General features: G+C 42.7%; 1 long non-coding RNA gene across 2 annotated transcripts; it reads right to left on the bottom strand.

Annotated features, from left to right (window-relative positions):
- Positions 1–344: 344 nt before the first annotated feature.
- On the bottom strand, positions 345–19468 carry LOC128339570 (uncharacterized). Of its 2 annotated transcripts, XR_008313098.1 has the most exons (3): positions 18670–19468; positions 2145–2306; positions 345–760 (listed from the first exon to the last, which is right to left on the bottom strand). It is a non-coding gene; the product is annotated as an uncharacterized LOC128339570 (long non-coding RNA). The 2 variants fall into 2 exon arrangements; XR_008313097.1 differs by lacking the exons at positions 345–760; positions 2145–2306 and adding an exon at positions 16529–16789.
- Between the last annotated feature and the right edge of the window lie 630 nt (positions 19469–20098).

Here is a 20098-nt window from a genome sequence, read left to right as displayed (position 1 = left end):
GGGGCGGAGGGGAGGAATCTCAGAAAAAGCAGGATGTTTGAAGACATTCTGGTATAACCAACAGGACACAGGCTGGGCTAGCATTCCTGGTAAAGGTAGGCTTTGCTGCAGTTTTGTGAAGCCAAGCATTTATAGGCTTGCTGTAGGGGCGATCCCATACAGTGCTCATGGCATAATTTATCGCTCTAATTTTGAGAGGGGCCAGAAGCCATGCTTTCCTCCTGCAGCCCGTCATTCAGCTAATGGCAGGTCTTATATCTCCTACAAGTTCCTAAACAGCAATAGGATTTAAAGGTTAAGGCATGCACCGGTAAGGCATTTGCTAATTAAATGTTATTTTATTAAGACATGGTATTTAATGTAAACGTCTGCACTCTGTATGGGTTCTCATTATACTGCTTTTGCTTCCTCTGCACAATCACCCTGTGCCTTCTGCTATTTTTTTGCCATTCAAGGGAAGCGTCTGGCTGATAAATCCTCTTCCTCTCTCCTAACCCCAGCCCGATGCAAGCAATATGTAGTTTGAAATACATTTTCAATTAGGGAGATATCCTCTAAGCAGTGCACATTTCTCCACAGCTATTTCTGCTCTGCAGCAGATCTGGGGAATTGAACAGAAGAGACAGCTCTTGTAGCACTGGCTGAATCGCTGCCGATGACTTCCTTGCAAAAGCACCCAGCTCAGAGCAGCTCCTAGTACAGGTTCAGCCTTTCTGGGCATGAGCTGTGGTAATCATATTCAACAGTGGAAATGGGGACTCTGTGAAGACAAAAGGACTCTGATCAGAAAGCATCTACATATGAGAATGGATGGTCCCACCCAAACATGCAGGCTGGTGAAAAGGCTCTGTCTCTTCCATGTCAAAATTAAAGGCCTCCCATGTTGTGATGGGGACCATGCTTCCATAACCAATGTCACCACCTTTGTTGTGCCATCAAAGGAAAAACAAGATCAGGTGGGCACAGGGGTGTAACTATGATAGAGCAAGGGGAGAGAGCTGTCTGGGGGCCCACTGCCTTGGGGCGGGCCCAGAGGCAAGTCACATGACCGACTCCCCCAGCTGCGCACCCGCCTAGGCTTCTTTCAGTTGTATTCATCCTCCAAAACTGATGTGGGTGTTAAGACCTGGAGCTACCAGAACAGCATGTCTTTCTTTAGTACCATTAAATGACTTGCATCGTCCACAATTTACAAAACTTTTTTAAAAAAATGTAGGATGATGTTCTATTGTGGCACATAGGTTATACTATCTATCTATCTATCTATCTATCTATCTATCTATCTATCTATCTATCTATCCATACCTACATACATACATACATAAACACACACACATATACATATATAAATTTTACTATGCTTTTTGCTACCATTATTCAGCCTCATTTAAGATTTCTTTACTTCATAAGCTGAGCTTCAGTGAGGGGGAGGCATTTTAAAATCTTGTCTCTGGGCCCACTTCAACCTTGCTATGCCCCTGGGTGGGCAGTAGCTGAGATGAGGACCATGTGCCATCCCCTGAGAACCAGGGGGAGAGAGAGAACATGGGAGTGGGCTGATTGACTGGGACCCAGGAAGCTAATCTAAAAGGGGTGGTGCTTGCTGGATCAATTATACACAGCATCTATAAAAGGATTTAAAAGGAGAAACTCTGAGGAAGGCAGGAAGGCAAAATGAATCAGCTTTGGTTGAGCACATTGCAGCTGCTTGGGATTTCCCTTTTGGTAGAAAGACAAGTGACCAGAGAGTCGTATTGGAAGATGACCACCAGGCACAAATGTCCCTCCCCCCCCCCCCCCGAAAAAGGACTGGGCTGCCTGCAAAATTACATCCCTCTCCACAACTGTTCAGTCTGGGTCTGAGTGGCCCTAATATTTGCTTGTCATGACTGCTCTGCAGAGGGGCTGTGGTAGGAAACTGTTCTGTCTGCTTCAGGGGAGTGCAAGCTCTCCCCTCTTCATTAATATTTATAAAACAAGCAAGTAATAAACAGTATAAACTCCAGTCCAGTTTCCATTGTAAGTAGGAGCTGTAAACTTAGATAAGAGCTGAGGATAAACTGGGGAAATCCAATAAGCCAGTCTTGGGATAAGACATTTTCTGGGTATTAGAGACAACTACTGCTTTCAAATATCAGACGTACCTTATGGTAAAGCAGCGGCAAAGCATCCTACAGCTTTCCATTTAAGTAGCCAGTTTCTAAAGGCAGTTCTTCTGTGGCATACTGCCGCAAACAACGTTTTCCTTGTCCCGAGCAAGTAATGGGAATAGTCGGGAAATGTGGTGATAACATATCTACTGCATACTGGATGGGAGAAGAAAGAATTGAGACACTTGAATCAGATTTCTGAGCAATTGTAAAAAAAAATATATGTGCTCTACCACAGATTGTCTCATTCAAGGCACCTTTGAGCATAGATGTGAATCACTTGAAAGGAATGTCAATTGGATGATGCCTGCAGGGTTTCACATGAGGGTAAGATTTGGAAGCACATGAGGGTGCGAATGACATGAGGGTAAGATCATAATATCCAGACACTTTTGAGAAACGTTGCCTGCCTGTCAAATAGCGATGATAGGCATAGCCAATACATATGGATAATTTGATACACTCACATTGGCAGCCTTGGGTTGACAGTAGACCCCTGCTGGGATTGTTGCACCATGGTGTGGCAGTGGGCTTGCTGCAGAAGAACTGAAAAGGGCTTCCAGGCAGTAGCTGCTGTTGGGGTTTGTGATTATTTAGCCAAGCACCAAGGAAGCGACCACTCCAGTTACAGGGTGCAGAGTTTAGTTGTTGCAGCGATTTAAGTAACACGCATGGAGATCACTGTAGAGTCTAAACTAAATTGATTTATTGGTGAAGTACATTTGAGATAGGAACGACCTATCCTATTTATCAGCTACATAATGAATAGGTAGGGGGAGAGAGATATGTTACTATCTTCTCTCTAGGAGGAAAGGAAGAGGACTGACTCACTACAGGAAGTACCTGAGCAGTCAAGGCAGGGGTCATAGAGTAGAGGAGTGTAGGGACAGGTAAGGAGACCCTCACTAGCTACCTCTACTCCCAATGCCTCTAGTGGTCATTAGGATGGTTGATGCAAAAGGTCAATGCACTGGAACTCCATTTCCGACTCCAAGAGCAGTGTAGTGCTTCTTTCATCAGAAACGACAGAAGGGGCACTGTGCTACTGCCCAGAAGCGCTTTTCAGTCATTCCACAGCAGACGTGCCGCTATAGCATCAGGGCTGCCCCTGACGTTAGCAGCAGCTCCGGGTGATCCCTTACAATGATGGAGGGCTACCTGTCACGCCGGCCACTGTGATTAGTGCCATCTCCATATGGGTTTCAGATATGACCACTGGGGTTTATACAGTAAAGGTCCAAAGTCTTAACTGGTGCTACTGTGAAGTTCTTCATGATCACCATGTGTTTACTGAACTAGCAGGCACGAAGGACTTTGAGGTGAAATCAGCTATACAAATGCTACGCTAAGTAACAGAAAGAGGTGGAAGAGTATGCAAGATGCAATGGGGACAACCCACACAAGCTCTTTGGAGTCCCATTCAGTTCAACAGAAGAGATTTAACTATGCCTACATTTTTCAAATGGAACTTCCATTTCCTTAATTATGGCTGGGTTGTGTCCCTTATTTTTTAAAACCCCTGACCCCTCAGTCACAACTGCTTCAGGCAATCTATTTATAGCCTTGTACAAAATGGCACAGCGAAAAAATGGCTTATCAAGCCAGAGGTTGCTGATTCGAATGCCCGCTGGTATGTTTCCCAGGCGATGGGAAACACCTATATCGGGCCGCAGGAGTATAGGAAGATGCTGAAAGGCATCATCTCATACTGCGTGGGAGGAGGCAATGGTAAACCCCTCTTGTATTCTACCAAAGTCAACCATAGGGCTGTGGGGTTGCCAGGAGTCGACACCGACTTGACGGCACACTTGACCTTTACAAAATGTCCACAGCTCTCAAAAGACTCCATGTGGCAGGGAGAGCTTAATGCTGTCTTTATTCCATTAAGGCTGAATAAAAAACCTCAGCCATTTTGAGTTCCAGCATTCTTTGAATTCTCATTTGAATCAATCAACCTGCAGTCGAAGCACTTATTTTCTTTTAATATATGACACTTCAGCTTGTATCCTATAACTGGAACACACAGCACTTTAATAGAGGCATGCTTATTGCTTTTCTAAATTCTGATACTCTCGCCTTCCTCCATGAGCTCAAGGGGGCTTGCATCAGGTCATCTCATTTTTATTCTTAATGCCAGTGCTGTAAAGTAGGTGACACGGAGAGGTGGTGACTTGGGCAAGGCTGTCCAATGAGTTTCATGACTGAGAGCCATATTCTCACATTCAAGCCCAACACTAGCCCTCTTTAGACATCACAAAAGAGATTAGCAGTTAACCCCTGCTAACTGAGCAAAGAGACACCTTTTTAAGTGGTGGTTCACTTATATTTAGCAGGGGGAGAGCACCTGGCCCTATTCAGCCCCAGCACAGCATCCCTCCAGTGGGATGTTTCATTTTAGATTGAGAGCCTTTGGGGACAGGGGACAATCCTATTCATGTATTATTTATTTTTCTATGTAAATCACTTTGGGAACGTTGGTTGAAGAGCACTATATAAATATCGGTAGTATATCAATAGCCAAGTAGTAAATTTAATTCAACACACAGAGAAGTCTGTGGGAACACAATGGAGAGTCATACTACCAGATGTCAACGGGCTCTGTGAATATGCTTCTGGCTCTCTCTGTATTCAGCACTTGTCTGTGGAGGCAGGCACTGAATGTGTGGAGATTTTCTCCTCACATGCTAGAACCCCAGCTGGCCACAAGTTCTAAACTGCAGGGAGAAAAACCCTATCCACACATGATGTTCAATATTTCTACAAGATGTAGACAGTATGTGTACGTACAGATTTGTACACACATTATTTGGACATTATATTCAACACACATACAGCACTACACTTCCTATCTGCATTTGACAGGGCCTATACCCAGGTTCACTTCTAAAATACACACATGCACATCTGTACCTGACATTCGCACAAAAACAAGTGCATGTGTACCTGTTTTCACGTACAATGTAATGTCTAAACAGGGCTATTCTCTTCTCACATTGAGCATGACTCTGCAGACAAGAATTATGTACACGCAGGACTGGGATGTGGGACTGAGGAATAAGTTGGAACAGGAGATGGTGCCGACCCATTCCCCCATGTCTTGATTTAACTCTGTTGTACAATATCAGAAGAGGGCTTGTATAGTCAGTGCTTTGCTTTTAGTGCTATCCTATCCATGGTTGCAGAACTATTTTAATCTGCTGTGGTTTATGATGTTATTTTCACTAGTCAAAATATTGGACAAGCCAACATGGGCATTTCTGACCTACCAGGGCTGCTGAGCATGTCAAGATCAGCCCCAGTGGTGTTGCGCAAGGGTGAAATACCCTTGCACAAAACCAACGCACTCGTGTATGCTTCAGTTGTGTCCAATGGAAGCGGCACTGCAAAAGTAACCATGCGCAATTTTAAGAAGTTGCACGGCTGTGCTCATGCGCAACACCACTAGGGCTGGCTTTCACATGTACAGCAGCTGCAGCAGGGCAGAAACACCAGCGTTGTCTTGCAAATGTGTCAGCCACTACTTTTTATTACTTTTATTTCATGCTGCTTTGCAAACTTTTTTAAAATAGAAAAGCAAGTTTAAAAGCTCTTACATACATGCATGCATCACAGTGACCACTTCAGGCATTTGGGGACTTCTAGTTTTGCTAGTAATAAACATCCGCACTACTGGTAAAACTGGAATTTCTTTCTGAAAAGCCCTCAGGGGTTTAACTGTAAGCTTTTAGCCAGGTCATTTAGGAGTAGTGCATCCCAAACCACTGCACTTCTATGGAGATATCTAGCCATTGTCAATGTAGTATGAGATAGGGAGACACCTATTGGTGCAGCGGGGAAGTAACCTGCCTAGAGAACAGAAGGCTGTTGGTTCGAATCCCTGCTGGTGTCTTTCCCAGAATATGGGAAACTCCTAAACTGCGCAGCAGCAATATAGGAAGGTGCTGAAAGGCATTATCTCATACTGCACGGGAGATGGCAATGGTAAACCCCTCCTGTATTCTACCAAGAAAACCGCATGGCTCTGTGGTCACCAGGAGTCAACACCGACTCGACGGCACAACCTCACCATTCCCTTTCTGGGGCCTTTCTGGGGGTGGAATTCTCATAAGAGAGGAATTCACTCACTCCGCTGCACATAGATGCATTCAATTCACACTGTGTCTTATTAGTTAAGAATGTTAAAATGGACTGTCAGCTAGAACAGAATCTTATTAATATTTGTTAAATGAGTGTATGCATGGTGTTGGCTTACTTCAGACCTCCAAACACAAACTATCTTTCAATGTGCCGTATGAGCAGTTGGCTTTCTGGAGGCCAAGCATCCTTCCCCTTGCTTCTTTGTTGACACGCTGTGAGAGTGGCAAATATGGCGCAGTGTGGCGAGTGGCGATCATGAGGAGGAAGGCAAGAACGATCCTGCCTTCCCCTGGCCCTTCCCGCCCCCGGGAAAAGAAGTTGTGTATACAACCTCTATATGTAATTTGTGTCAAAGTGTATCTATGACATATTTTGCTATTGCCGGGATAGTATGTTTGTCTCAGTTAAATTTGTCTCTAAGATTGCAGCTATTTATACACTGGATTAATTTGTTGACGAGGTTTAAGGCAGGAGTATTTTAGGAACACCTAAATATTTTGAGCATCTATCATCGAGTTACAATAAAGAGGATAATATAACAGGTGCACATTGCTGGAAACATGCAGCCCTCCTGAAACGGATGGCTTCAGGATTATATTTATTGTGACTGGTTCAGATCATCCTGCCACAAGTGTCTGCTTTGGGGGCAGAGTGGGAGAGAGCGGGGAGAGAGCGGGGGGGGGGGATAGAGGGGAGAGGGGGGAAGAGAGATTATCAGACTTGTGTTCTGCTTCACAAGCGCTGCTGAAATGAATGAAAGCTGCACACAAACATATCATGTAAGTGACGTTATAAAGGAGAGTGTTCTGGTAGTGCATACTCCTAGGAACATAGGAAGTTGCCTTATACTAAGTCAGACCATTGGTCCATCTAGCTCAGTACTGTCTGACTGGCAGCAACTCTCCAAGGTTTCAGGAAGGAGTCTTTCTCAAACTCCTGGAGATGCCAGGGAGAGAATCTGGGACCTTCCGCACAAGCATCCAGATATTGTACCATTGAGCTATGGAGCCATTCCCGAAGGGGATTATTTTACAGCACTCATATATAATCACCCATCCAAATGCAAACCAAGGGAAACCTTGCTTAGCAAAGGGGAGAATTCATGCTCACTATCACAAGACCATTAATGGATTTCCTTCCTCAGGCACCAAAATATCTGAGACAGGAACTGATGACTGGTCACTTATTCCTATCAATAATATGATGCAATACTAGTAAGGAAATATTAGCAAAAAGACACAACTATTAGCAAAAAGACACAAAAAGACATTTACTTACCAGAACACACTTAATAACAAACACATAATGGTACTTGCTCTCTCCTTCTTCCATCAAAGAATTCATGAGAGTTTTCTCTGTAGTGAACCACTGATCATAACTGACAACATTAAGCCACCCAAACCATTACACATTTAACACAGAGAGCATAATGTTAATACTCCTTAGCAAATCTTTGCCATTTTTCAGTATTATTTCTCTGTAAATGAATAGGCAAAGGAATCAGTCTACATACACCACTGGCTTTGCATCAATAGCACTCACTCAGTATGACACTAACCGCTGCAGGCCAAAAGAAAATATGTTTGGTGATGCTCTCCCTAGTGGATGGTAGTGCATATAATAAAACCACCATACATAATTCAGGTTTAAAAAATAGTAGATATAAAATTTCTAGTTCTGCAGAGAACATTGAAGTTTCCTCTTGGCTAACTAGTGGCTATAGCTATGAGACTAAATATGTAGAACAAGTTTGCCACCTAGTGGATGGACTTGTGTTCTTCTCCTTTTTGTGATAGTCGCAGCAATGTTCTAGATACTTTGCTTTACAGAGATTCATAGGCAATATTGAAGCTCATGCAATGGGGCTTTTGTTCTTATAGTTTTCCTCCCGCCATAATCCCTCCTCATTGTAAAGGTTTTCCTAGTCTTCAAACTATTCTGGAGAAACCAAACTTAGTCCCCGCAAATTCAACATTGCTGCAATCAGTATAATTGTTGTGGGCACCTATTTGGCAGTACCTATTACAAGCAGTGCCGCCTAATGGCACACTGGGGAAATGACTTGACTAGCAAGCCAGAGGCTGCCAGTTTGCATTCCCACTGGTATGTTTCCCAGACTATAGGAAACACTTATATTGGGTAGCAGCGATAAAGGAAGATGCTGAAAGGCATCATCTCATACTGCGCAGGAGGAGGCAATGGTAAACCCCTCCTGTATTCTACCAAAGACAACCACCGGGCTCTGTGGAGTCAACATCGACATCGACCAGGAGTCAACATCGACTCAATGGCACAACTTTACCTTTATTACAAGTTTCCCTCCTCTTCCCCACATGCATTTTTAGATGGAATTGTTTTGGTTTCCTCTTTAAAGTCTGAGTATGTGAAGGACAGATGCAGATAAATGTGTTTTTATGGCTCACAAAAATGCCATCACAGTTACAACATTTGCCTCTTCAGACAAATGTCTCTAACCATGGAGATTGTAGGCAGGAAGGTGAGTGACATCTTGGAGACAAGACTTCCATTTCTGCTTTGAACATGGTAATCATGTACAGTGCGGTTATTGTTAATAATTTATGGGTAGGGCTTGCATCAATCTAGTCAAGATGTGGAATCTAGAAAGGATATCCTATGGGCATTTTTTAGCCTACTTTCCAGTAGGCTTACGAGATCACCCAGCATTCTGTGTGTGTGTCCGTGTATCCATCCATGTGTGTGTTCCCCTCATATCAACTTTGCAATGCCTGGACCAATATGAACCAAATCAGGTACAGTCGTAGGAATACATAGGGACATCTCAATAGAATATTTTGTGATGATGTCACCCCCCCAATTCAAGATGGCATACACATCACATTTTGAGACATAAGTGGGCTAACTTGTGAACCACCTAACTGATTTGAACCAAATTTGCTACAGCTGTAGGGAAATATAGGGATGCCCCAATAGTGTAGGCTGTGATGATGTCATCCACCCCAATCCAAGATGGAGGACATGTGAATGTTTGTGGACTGACTAGCCTATTTGTGGACTGTTTCACTTGTGGACTATCTAACTGATTTGCACCAAATTAGGTACAGTTGTAGTGAGTGACACACAGGGACAGCTCAATGGTGTAGTTTGTAATGATCTCGTCCACCACAATCCAAGATGGTGGCTGTGTGAACATTTGAGGCACAAAAGGGCTAACTTGTGGACCACCTAACCGTTTTGAACCAATTTAGTCCTGTTGTAGGGATAGTGAAAGGGAAGTAGGCAGATTAGTTCTTACTAGGACAACTTGCTTAACAGTTAAAAGCAGCTGTGGGGATAACCCAAAGCAGACTGGGGCCGCAACACTAGGGAAGCACTAAGGGAGGAGCCCTTTCCACTGTTGCTGTTTTTCTGATTTCAGTCCTCAGGAAATAGTGGGAGTCCAACTGGCTTGAGTAAGAAAGCCAAGTCATGTGCTGCAAGGGATAGCAACAAAACTTCCAGGGTCACTAGGAGGAAACGTTATGCCTCTGTGTGCGTTGGGCATGGCTGCCTGTCAGTGGATGTCTGAGTTCTGGGAGACAGAATGCAATGTAAAAGGGGGCACATCGATTTTTGTAAAAATATTCAGGATATCAGGTTTCCAGGATGTTAATCTAATGCTGCACTACATTCTTAGCAGAAACCAAAGGATTGAAGGAGCAGTATTCAATGAAAATAAGGTTTATTTTATCAGTATGTGGAAGCAGATCCAAAATGGTTGTGGGAGGAATAAGCAAGTAGGAGATCAACCAAGTCAGAGATCCTAGCTGATTAATTCCATGTTATGACTGCTTTAACTAAGAATCATAGTACTGCTTTCCTGATTTATTGCTATTCTTGACACAAGGTTATCTGATTTGGAATTTAATCAAAAGCCTATTACTACATATTCTTACTTTTCCAGTGTTTACATCAAAACAACATCTGAATGCAGTGGGTTATCAAAAATAACCTTAGCCAAAGAGGGCACTGATGAGACACCATCTTATAGGGAGTGATGTGGCTGCAATACATATTAATGCAGCTATTTCTTCCAGAACAACTGTGCTGAGTTATGCTCTCTGTGCAGATACGTATAAATATTGTTGATTGACAAAAGGTGGCATGAATATAAATCAAACACTTCTTTCATTTCATATGATAATTCAAACAAACTTCTTATTGATGTCCTGCCGCATATTCCTTCGCTCTTGATCCCATCATCACACCAGCAATAACTGGCGGGGGCTTGGGAGGTGGCATGGTGCTTTCACAAATCTAATTATAATTCTCCAGAAAAAACAAAGGAGAATTTAAACATTGTTACAGACTGTGGTTTTGAATACGTTCCTCATGAACATATGAGGAACAGAAGCAAAGCACCTCTCTGGCAGCAGCTGTGCCTAGTCGGCACAGATGAGGTGGGAAAACTCTTCCAGGATTGTACCACTTCAGATTACACTGTAGGCCCTACAGTGTAGGATCTCATGTGTGGACCAAAAAACCCTGCTACACACAGATTTTGGTCTGGGCTTTTCCCTGACATGCTAGACATCATCATTTCTTCTTCATCAGAACCTCCTTCTTCAGAGTACAGACATGTGACAGCCATAACTAAAACTGGTGCAGCACAGGAACAGTTTTATCTTGCCGTCCGCTGTTTGTGTAGATTAAACCAGAAAGGTCATTCACACAACTTTTGAGCAGAGCAGAAAGGGTGGGAGGGAAGGCAGGATCGCACCTACCTTCCCCACAGATGATCCTGTGTCTTGCTGTAGCCATGTGGCTCACGTGGCCACATAAGCGGTGCTACCGAGAGCCACATGGCCACCTGGAGGCTGGGGGAATGCAGCCCAGCTTCCAGAAATCCCTCAATGCATGGTGAGAGGAGTGTGGTGCATTGGGGATTTCTCCAAAAGCTGGATGCTCTAGGTGCCTGGCTCTGTAGCTGCTCGGGGTACAGGCAGCCACACGTACCAGGGTAGACACACAACTGGGTACCAGGGTAGAAGGGCACACTTGTACCCTTTTATCTCGGTAATAGCCTTGGGCGGTAGGACCTGGGCTACCTGGCAGCGCAGCACTGGGATCGAGCCTGATCTTGTTGCTTCACATGAGCAGCTTGTTTTATAGCTGCTTCCCTCATACACACATGGAAATCTTATATAGATTCAATTAAAGGTTTATTCAGCAACAACTCCATTTTTCTCCTTCTCCTTTCCCTCCCTTTTCCTTTCTGACTCCACCCCCCACACTCACTACATGATCCACCCTGGGGAAAATGCCCAAATAAACTGCAAAACATAGCATTGTGGGATAGCTGGAGGCCCCAGCGCCTGCATTTCAGCTCTAGAGACTGCCAGTGCAGCATTCATGTGGGTGTGTATACAGCAGAGCCAAAAGGAAGCTCTGGTTATCTGGAAGCAGGATGGTAGGATCCTGCCTTCCCTCCAGCCAACTCCCATTTGGTTGTGAAAACAGCTTCATTGTCTTCTGTATTCTAGAATACCACATGATGCTTTATCTGTGAGTGGATGAGTAGAACCCTTCACAGAAAAGGAAGAGGGCTTAATGCAACCACCAGGATTGTGGTGGGATTTCTGGGGAACTCTTCAGGAACTATCGAAATCTCAGCAAGGATTTCACATCAGGCATGAGCACAAAAAGAAAGGTTTCATATAAATTTCATCTTTCTTTGTCTCCTTTTACCTATATAAGCTATGCCTGACATTTTATTCTTAACAAGAAGGTCATCTCCTGTAAGAATCATTCGTTGATTTGGATTGAAAATTTAAAATGTGAGCTACTACCCTTATCATTAAGAGGGAACGATACCTAGTGGCATAGGTCAAGTTCTAGATTCTCAGTTTGTATCTATGAAGAATTACATCTCCCCCATATTATGCACATGATCCTAACATGCAGTCAGATCCAGCTGATACAATTTAAAAATGTCTGCTCAGTGACACTGGAGCATTAAATTCCTTGATGTGTTAAATAATCATTAGTCTAGAAAAGTAAACTTTGCAGTTGTTCATAACAGCCTCTTTTCCCAAACATTTTTGGAATGTTTGAAAATAGAGCATTCCTTCTCCGTCTCAATCCAATAAATACTTTCAGAGGATTCTCCTGCAATAACACGTGCACTAATGCAAACTAGTTAGCACTCTATGCAAAACAAACTATAATAGACGAAGAGACCTTTCTCATGAGCAATGAGAAAGGCCTACCCAGTTTGTGGGGAGGAAGCCTGACAGCACTTCTCTCCCCAAAGACTACTGTTCTGTCATCCCTGGGCAGCTGGATCACCTGCCCAGATGAGCACCAGCTGCTGCTGGTAGCTCTGAGGGCTGGGCTGACGGGACATGCTGCCGTGCTTCTCTCCACCACCCCCCACGCGCCAATAATGCACTGTGCAAGTGTGTGGTGCATTATGGGGACCTCCCTCCTCAAGGCTTGCAGCCACAGCTGACACACAATCAAGGAAACAAGGTTAGGAGAGCACTTGCTCTCCTAACCCTGTTTTCAAGAGTGGCTCTGTAGGCAGGTTAGCTGCTGTGGTGCTGCCAAGATTAGGCCCAATAGCAGCAGTTGACACATGTGTGCAAAACTGGGCTGGGCTCCTTATCCCGGTTTTGCACACGCGTGTGAATAGCCTCATAAATTCAGGCTTGTGGTAGGGTGATATTCACTAGGCCTGCCCGCGTCCAGAAGATTAGATTTGGATTTGACCCAATACACATTTGCCAATATCAGATTTTGATTCTATGGGCTCTGATGATATTGGGTATCAGATTGGATTTGGAATTTGAATACAAATTCTGACATAAATTCAGATTTTTCTACATAGTGGTCAAAATATAAATTAAATCACTAAGAATTACCAGTTGGTCCTAGATCACTGATACTTGCCACACATAAGGGGAAGGCGGTCAAGGCCTTCTGTAACAAATTTGAAGAGTTTTGGTGAATTTTTGGAAGGTTAATTCACTGAGTTTTGGTGAATTTTTGGAATTTCTATAAAAATGATGAAATCTGGCTTGTTCCAAGCCTGAACTTTTTTTAAAAAAACCTTCTGAAATGGAAGACCCTCCTGGGACCATTATTCGACCTACATATGGAGGAATCTCCCCTTGGCCTTCATGAAAAGGAATAACAGCATGCCCCTTTTGCAACTCCCCCCCCTTTATATTTCCAGAATGGATGAGCATACAGTTATGAAATCTGAACACATGAAGCCCCACATTGGCAGGACTCTGTTTAATCTTTTTCAAAGTAATGGTTCAATTCTGTGATATTTTTTTTGGTAATTTTTTTTAAAATTTTCTTTAAAATGACTACAAATTGTGAAATTTGGTTTGTTTCAGGCCAAAACTTTACAAAACGTTCTGGATCTGAAGCCCCTCCTTGGACCATCTTTCTGTCCCCATGTGGAGGGAAAATGACCTTTTAAATTTTTTTATAATAATTTATTTTCTTCTCCATTACAGGGACAGGCAGACCTTTTAAAGGGAATTAAAGGGAGTTCATACCTTTTAATCCCTTAAAGCTAGAAGGGAAAATGAAAAATTCTTTCTTATCACAAAAACAGATATTCAAAGTACTTTCACTTTCCCCATTGCTTCTGCAATGGGAAAGAAATAAATTAATATAAATTCAAAGGAATTTCCTTGTTCCTCCACAGTGGGGTGGAATGATGGTACCAGGAAGGACTTCAGATCCAGAACTTTTTGTAAATTTCTGCATTGAAACAAGCCAGTTTTAGCCCTTTTTTTTCTATTTTTAGTTTCCAAAAACAAACAAACAAACAATTCCCCAAAAATCAGAGGAATTACCCATTGCCTTGAAAAGGTTTCAAGGCTATAGAACCAACCGTTGGTTTTTAGTGATTTATAAATTTCCCCATTTACCTCTATGGTTGAAAATCCTATTCCATTTTGCTAATTTTGAAATTCCAAAGTATTACCAAAATTAATTTCAGTATTTCAGAATTAATTCTGACTTTACTGATCCAATTAATTTTTTTAACCAATTTTGTGCAATTTTTGATAAAATTTGAATTTTTGAATTTTCAAAATTGCACAGGCCTAATATTCATTATTAGCAAAGCACATAATGGTGCTTTGTTCAGCGTGTTTCCCATTCACTCTTCTTTCCTTTGAGGTTCACAGATAGGTGGATGTTAGTGGGTACATTTTGAATTCTCTAAGGCCTCAAGTAAAGGCCTTTTCTACATCGGTTACCTAAGCTCCTATTAACTTGAAATGGCAGGAACTGAAACTTGAGTCCTGTGCATACAAAGCATGTGCTCTACTATTGAGCAGGGATATGTGGCATTGCCTGATAATAAGGTTGTACGCATGACCTCTTACCTGGACAGTAGGGTGGGCAGGTAGGGAGGCAAGTTCCTACCTATCTCCCTACAGAAAATCAACCAAAGAAGAAATCTTTGCTGATTGCAGACCCACACATCTGCCAGGGCAATGATCAGCACTCTGCCACCTGGAGGGGGAAGCACACTCTGGGTCCTCCATAGACCCAGAATGCAATACATGCACAGTGGAACAGCTGCTTTTAGAATGGCAGCCACTTCACTCCACACGGCCGCTCTTTCCCCCAGATCACTGCCAAAAATGGCAGTGGGCTGGTAGGGAGCCCATTCACAAAATCAGCCACATGATCGCCTACTGGTGGATCATTCACACGATCACCTACTGAGGTAAAACAGAAAACCCTGGGTAGAAGCACTGGGCTACCCAGTTCTGGAGCAGCCAGGAGTGGAGGGCTCCCAGTGCTCCCCACAACATGAATAGCCTTGATATCATACTATTCCATGGTCAAAATGTGGCTTAGCTTTGCCATGTAGTGAGTCTGCCACAAGTCTATTCAGTTTTGTGGGCCCTTTTCTCTAGTGGGGAGGCGTAGTGTTTCTGTTGCTGTCTACTTCTCCAAAGAGCTCAGCAAGCTCCCTCACCCTCCTCTAATTTCTGCAACAATTTTGAGAGGTCCCATTCCCACCAAAGGTAACCACCAAATTCCACTTCCAACTAAGCTGGGTGACATATTTTATTTGTACATACTAGGATTCTCACTATTGCATTGGTACAACCAGTGGTGGCTGGTGTGGGCACTGCCAGGGGGGGAAAGGCACCTTTAAGTGTAAATTAGTAGATGTTTACCTCCCGTACCACCACACCTGAAAGCTCTCCCCAGCAGTGGCTGGGAAGAGCTGCCCAGCACCTGCTGCAACAGAGGATCGACTCCACTACTCAGCTCGCCTCCACGCATGCATGGAGGCCATTTGCAGGCCATGCAAATGGCCTCCGCCAGCTAAGTGGTGGAACTGATCCTCCACCACAGCAGATGCTGGGGAGAGCTTTCAGGTGCAGCAGTATGGGAGGTAAGCACCTACTAACTTACAGTTAAAGGTGCCTCCACCATGCCCTGGTGGTGCCCACACCAACTGCTAGTGGCCTCTAAGTCCCTTCTTATTCTTTAGCTTCTGAATTCATCACCAATACTCTTAGAGACAGGTCAGTGCCCCCTTTTCATGGTATTTCCCTCTGGTATCAGTGGATCTACACTATAAATTTATGTGTTAACCCAGAAAGACTTATGCTGAACCATATAAAGTATTTACACCTAATACTCTTCTAACCCATGTGCCTTCAATACTTCTGCCTTTGCCACAGAGGAAGGTCTTTCCCTCTGTTAATCCAGCACTTGATAGTTACTACGTACATGATCCAGTACATAATCATTGTGGGGTAAGCCACCAGTATTTTGCATGGAGAAGATGCCCCGATTTGTCTAGAATGTGAAGAAGAAACCCAAAGGAATTCAATTCCTGAATATCTCCTTCTGCTCTCTAAACACCAAACATATTTTTAGGGGGGGGAAACACTGGGGCAGGGAATTTTGTTTTGAAGTTGTCAGCAAAAGGTGAGCTCTATGATACACAAGCTACTTTTGAAACTGAACGGTTGTTTTTCTCTCCAGCCTTGGAAATTATTGTATCAAAAGCAACAGAAAGCTCTCACAGAGCATATGGTTCTCCACCCCGAGTGAATAACACAGAACCTATTTGGATCACTGACACAACAAGTTGTTAATATAACTGAAATCAATTCATTTTCAATGTTACTGATTAATAATTTCAGTTTAGTTATTATTCTGTACCTTTCCGCAACACATATTTCAATTTCCTGCTACATTCATAGGAAGGGACAGAGGCAAAGGAAGAATCTAGGTTGACTGTAATTATCTTTATTGTTTATGAAATCAATACCCTTATTCTACCCTTAGGCTTCTTCAGCAGCAGGAAAAGTGGAAGTCAGGTGGCTGTTTCACTTCACTCAAAGTCTGTGCCAAAAAAGATTAATAGGCAATACTAAAAAGAAAATCCATCAGTCTGCTTTATCCTCTCCAAGGCTTTCCCACTCTTATTCAGAATACTATGTCCTCCGGATCTGTCTATGGACTAATAAATATTCAGCTAATAGCAGCTGTATCAAAAGAAAGGGAACAGAGGAAAACATGCTTACTTTCTCAAAGTATGTGATTAAAAACAAGGCCGCTAAGTCATTACTTTGTCATTATTCTCTTTCTGTGGATGGATGGTTATTGCATACTGGGGTATTCTTCCTAGTACTTGCTGGAAGGGGGAATTTTGCAATGATGCGAGGAAGAGATGTGTGGGGGTGGTATCCAGGAGTTATTTGCCTAGTAGCTACATGCCATCTCATGGCTAAGGCAGAAAATGAAGGTTCAGTGGACCTCAGCAGTTTTACCCATGGTGAAGCCTTCTTGCCACAGCAAGTCAGGATGGAAGGGAGAAGAGCACTCTCCACCAGTTTAGTTTAGGTTTACCAGGAAAGACCCCAATTTATTGTAATCAAGTCAAGGGGCCTCTTTACACCAAACTGGTACTATTTTCAGACAGTTTGGGGGCAAAATCCAAATGTGAGGTAAGAAGCCCCCTAGGGATACTCCACAAGGTGGTGGCTAACCTGCACCCACTCACTGGTTTCAATCCATAAGCTATTAGAAAAGGCCCCAATTTAATGAATGTAGGGGGCTCCATTACATTTAACTAGGGCTATTTTCAGTTGCTTTGGGAGAAAAATCCAAGAGTAAGGAAAGGAAGACACTCCACACAGGCACAGGAAAGTGGCTTATACACCCCCATTATTATTATTATTATTATTATTATTATTATTATTATTATTTGGGGATTTGAACTCAGGTCTCCTCAGTCCTAATCCAGCACTCTAGCCACCACACCACGCTGGCTCTTTGAATTATTATGAAATTTTGCCCCTAAAGAGTTTGAAATATTTCTAGTGCAATGTAAACAAGACATTAACCTTGCCAGAAGCCATTTTAAGAAGCTCTCTTAAACTCTCTCCAGTACTTCCTCCTGCTATCTTTAAGGCCTTTAAATCCTGGATCTGTCAATTTCTGACCTTTGCCCTTCTTTAATTTAATTTAATTTGAGACTTCAAAGTCTACTATTTCCAGAAATATTGAGCAAATTATTTTCAGAACAACCAAAAATGAATGCATACCACCATGGATATGAATTTTTGGACACATATAATGAGTGAAGGGGGGGGAGAAAGAAAGGTCAGTTAGCCTTGGTCAAAGATAGGTCACCAACAAGTGAAATCACGTTCTTAGGCTGTCATTTTTTAAAACTGCTCCATCATAGTCATTTCCTAACACATATGCATAAACATTGAAAATGTGATAGCACTTGTTACCTAATTGCATCCTGCCAAATTTCAGGCAGATGGGTTGCATTATATGGCTGATAAAATGGTCAGGGCTTATAATTATGACATCCAGGTTTTATACCACACACAACACTGATGCACAACACTGGTCCTCCAGCTGTTGTTGAACTGCAACTCCCATCATGTCCAGTCACAGTGATCAATAATCAGAGATGATGGGAGTTGTAGTCCAACAACAGTATGACGGTCAAAGTTGTGCAGCCCTGTTTTACATCCTATTTCAAATATATAGGCACAATAGTGCCTGTATAATAATATTATAATATCAATAATGTCTTATAATATAACATGATATAAAATAATAATGTAATATGACACAGTATAATATAATGCCACTGTAATGAACTGGAACTGAAATAGGATCACTGGCCCAAGATCACCCAGTAGGTTTATCATCGATCTTGGATTTGAATCCAGGTCTTGCAGGTACCAAGTTCAACACAGACACAGTGCACTTGACTACAGTGACTCATGTAATGATTTCCACTTAATCTGCTGACTACTTAATTTTATCCACTGCTGTTATTTGATCTAATCTCCAGGAAACTAATCATTTGCATTGATTTGTATTGTGTTTTCCCACCACTTACTTTCTTGCTGGCCCCTTCACTTAATGCCAGATAATTCAATTGCGATTGACTGACGGTGCTACTGAAAAGAGAACAGAAGAGTAAACATGTTGTTTATATCATACAAAAATTAGAATTGCATTGTGGATCTTCACTCTTGTCCTGCAGTAGTCACTGATGACGTGACATTAGAAGTTACCTTTGAGAAATAACTGGAGATTAACATTTATAGTTCAACTATTCCGCTATGAACACAAAACCAAATCCAAAAACCCAGAATGCTGCTATAGCATAAAAACAATAGTTACATCTGTTTAAGAACTGAATGGAACTGAAACAAAGCTAGTCAGTTTCAAAGAGATTGCTCGGCTTTACCAGCTTACTATCTTACTGTGAATTCCCAGCTGTGTGTTGCTTTTAACTGTAAGGATTCATATTATGTGGGCTGATGTCATTTATAGCTATGGAGTTGTACTGTTTTTCTGTGTCTTGCCTGGTGGGAACTCAACCACTTAATATGACTGAATTACGATAAACTCAAAAGCATCAAAATATGAAATCACAGAAAACTCCTGGATGCAGAAAAGAGCTCTGAGCTGCCAAATGGTGAAGAAGAGACTATTCACCAAATCACTGTAGCAAAAGGGATGGGGCGGGGAGGATCAGCTCAAGATGGCTTCCACTGAATTGTCCTTTGCTGAGGCAATTGTGTGCATGCTGCTACCGTGGGCCCCGTTCAGCCCACATCATCACAGGCACTCCAAAAGATACTACAGTATTCTGAAATTTCAAAAAGTGACATTTGAAGTTAATTGTAGGGTTCCAGGTTCCTCCCAAGGCAAAACGAGTTGTCTCTAAGAGAAGCAAAATTTCTCAGGAGGGTCTCTATACATCCCTACACCAGCATTTGGCTTGTGGCAGTATGCCAAAAGATAATAGGGACTGAATTATGCTCATGTAATCAGCATGCAGATATCCAGCTCAGTTAGAGCTGTTCAGCAGCTCTCCCCACACCCGGGAGCCATAGGCTGAGAGAGACACGAGAGTAGGCTTCATTTCCATAGTGACTATATCCACATTTTATTCAGTATGAAGTAGTGGGTTTAAACTGGATAACATTTGCAAATGGCTTATGGGTGGGATGGGAACATTAGGAAGAGCTAGGGTATCGTGGTTGCTATGGGGGATGGAGAAGGGGAAGAGTTTTGGTCCCATTCTTTTATAAAAACCAAGAAAATGTAACCTGTAACAAATTATAGGTTACATTGTATTGGTTTTATAAAAGAATAAAACCAGTACAGTGATTATTAATAGAGAGCGTCTGATCCCAGCAATATACAGTGGCCAAAATGCAGGTGGTTCTGAGCCTCCCATGCTGCTGCAGGCTCCTACGGAAGTGCTGAGGGTCTTGCATGAGAGCTCAGATACATAAAGTAGTGTGCCCACATTT

Source organism: Hemicordylus capensis, chromosome 1 (assembly GCF_027244095.1).
Source record: "Hemicordylus capensis ecotype Gifberg chromosome 1, rHemCap1.1.pri, whole genome shotgun sequence".
NCBI lineage: Eukaryota > Metazoa > Chordata > Lepidosauria > Squamata > Cordylidae > Hemicordylus > Hemicordylus capensis.
The sequence above is the reverse complement of the archived record's forward strand: the minus strand, read 5'-3'. Positions and strand labels throughout refer to the sequence as shown.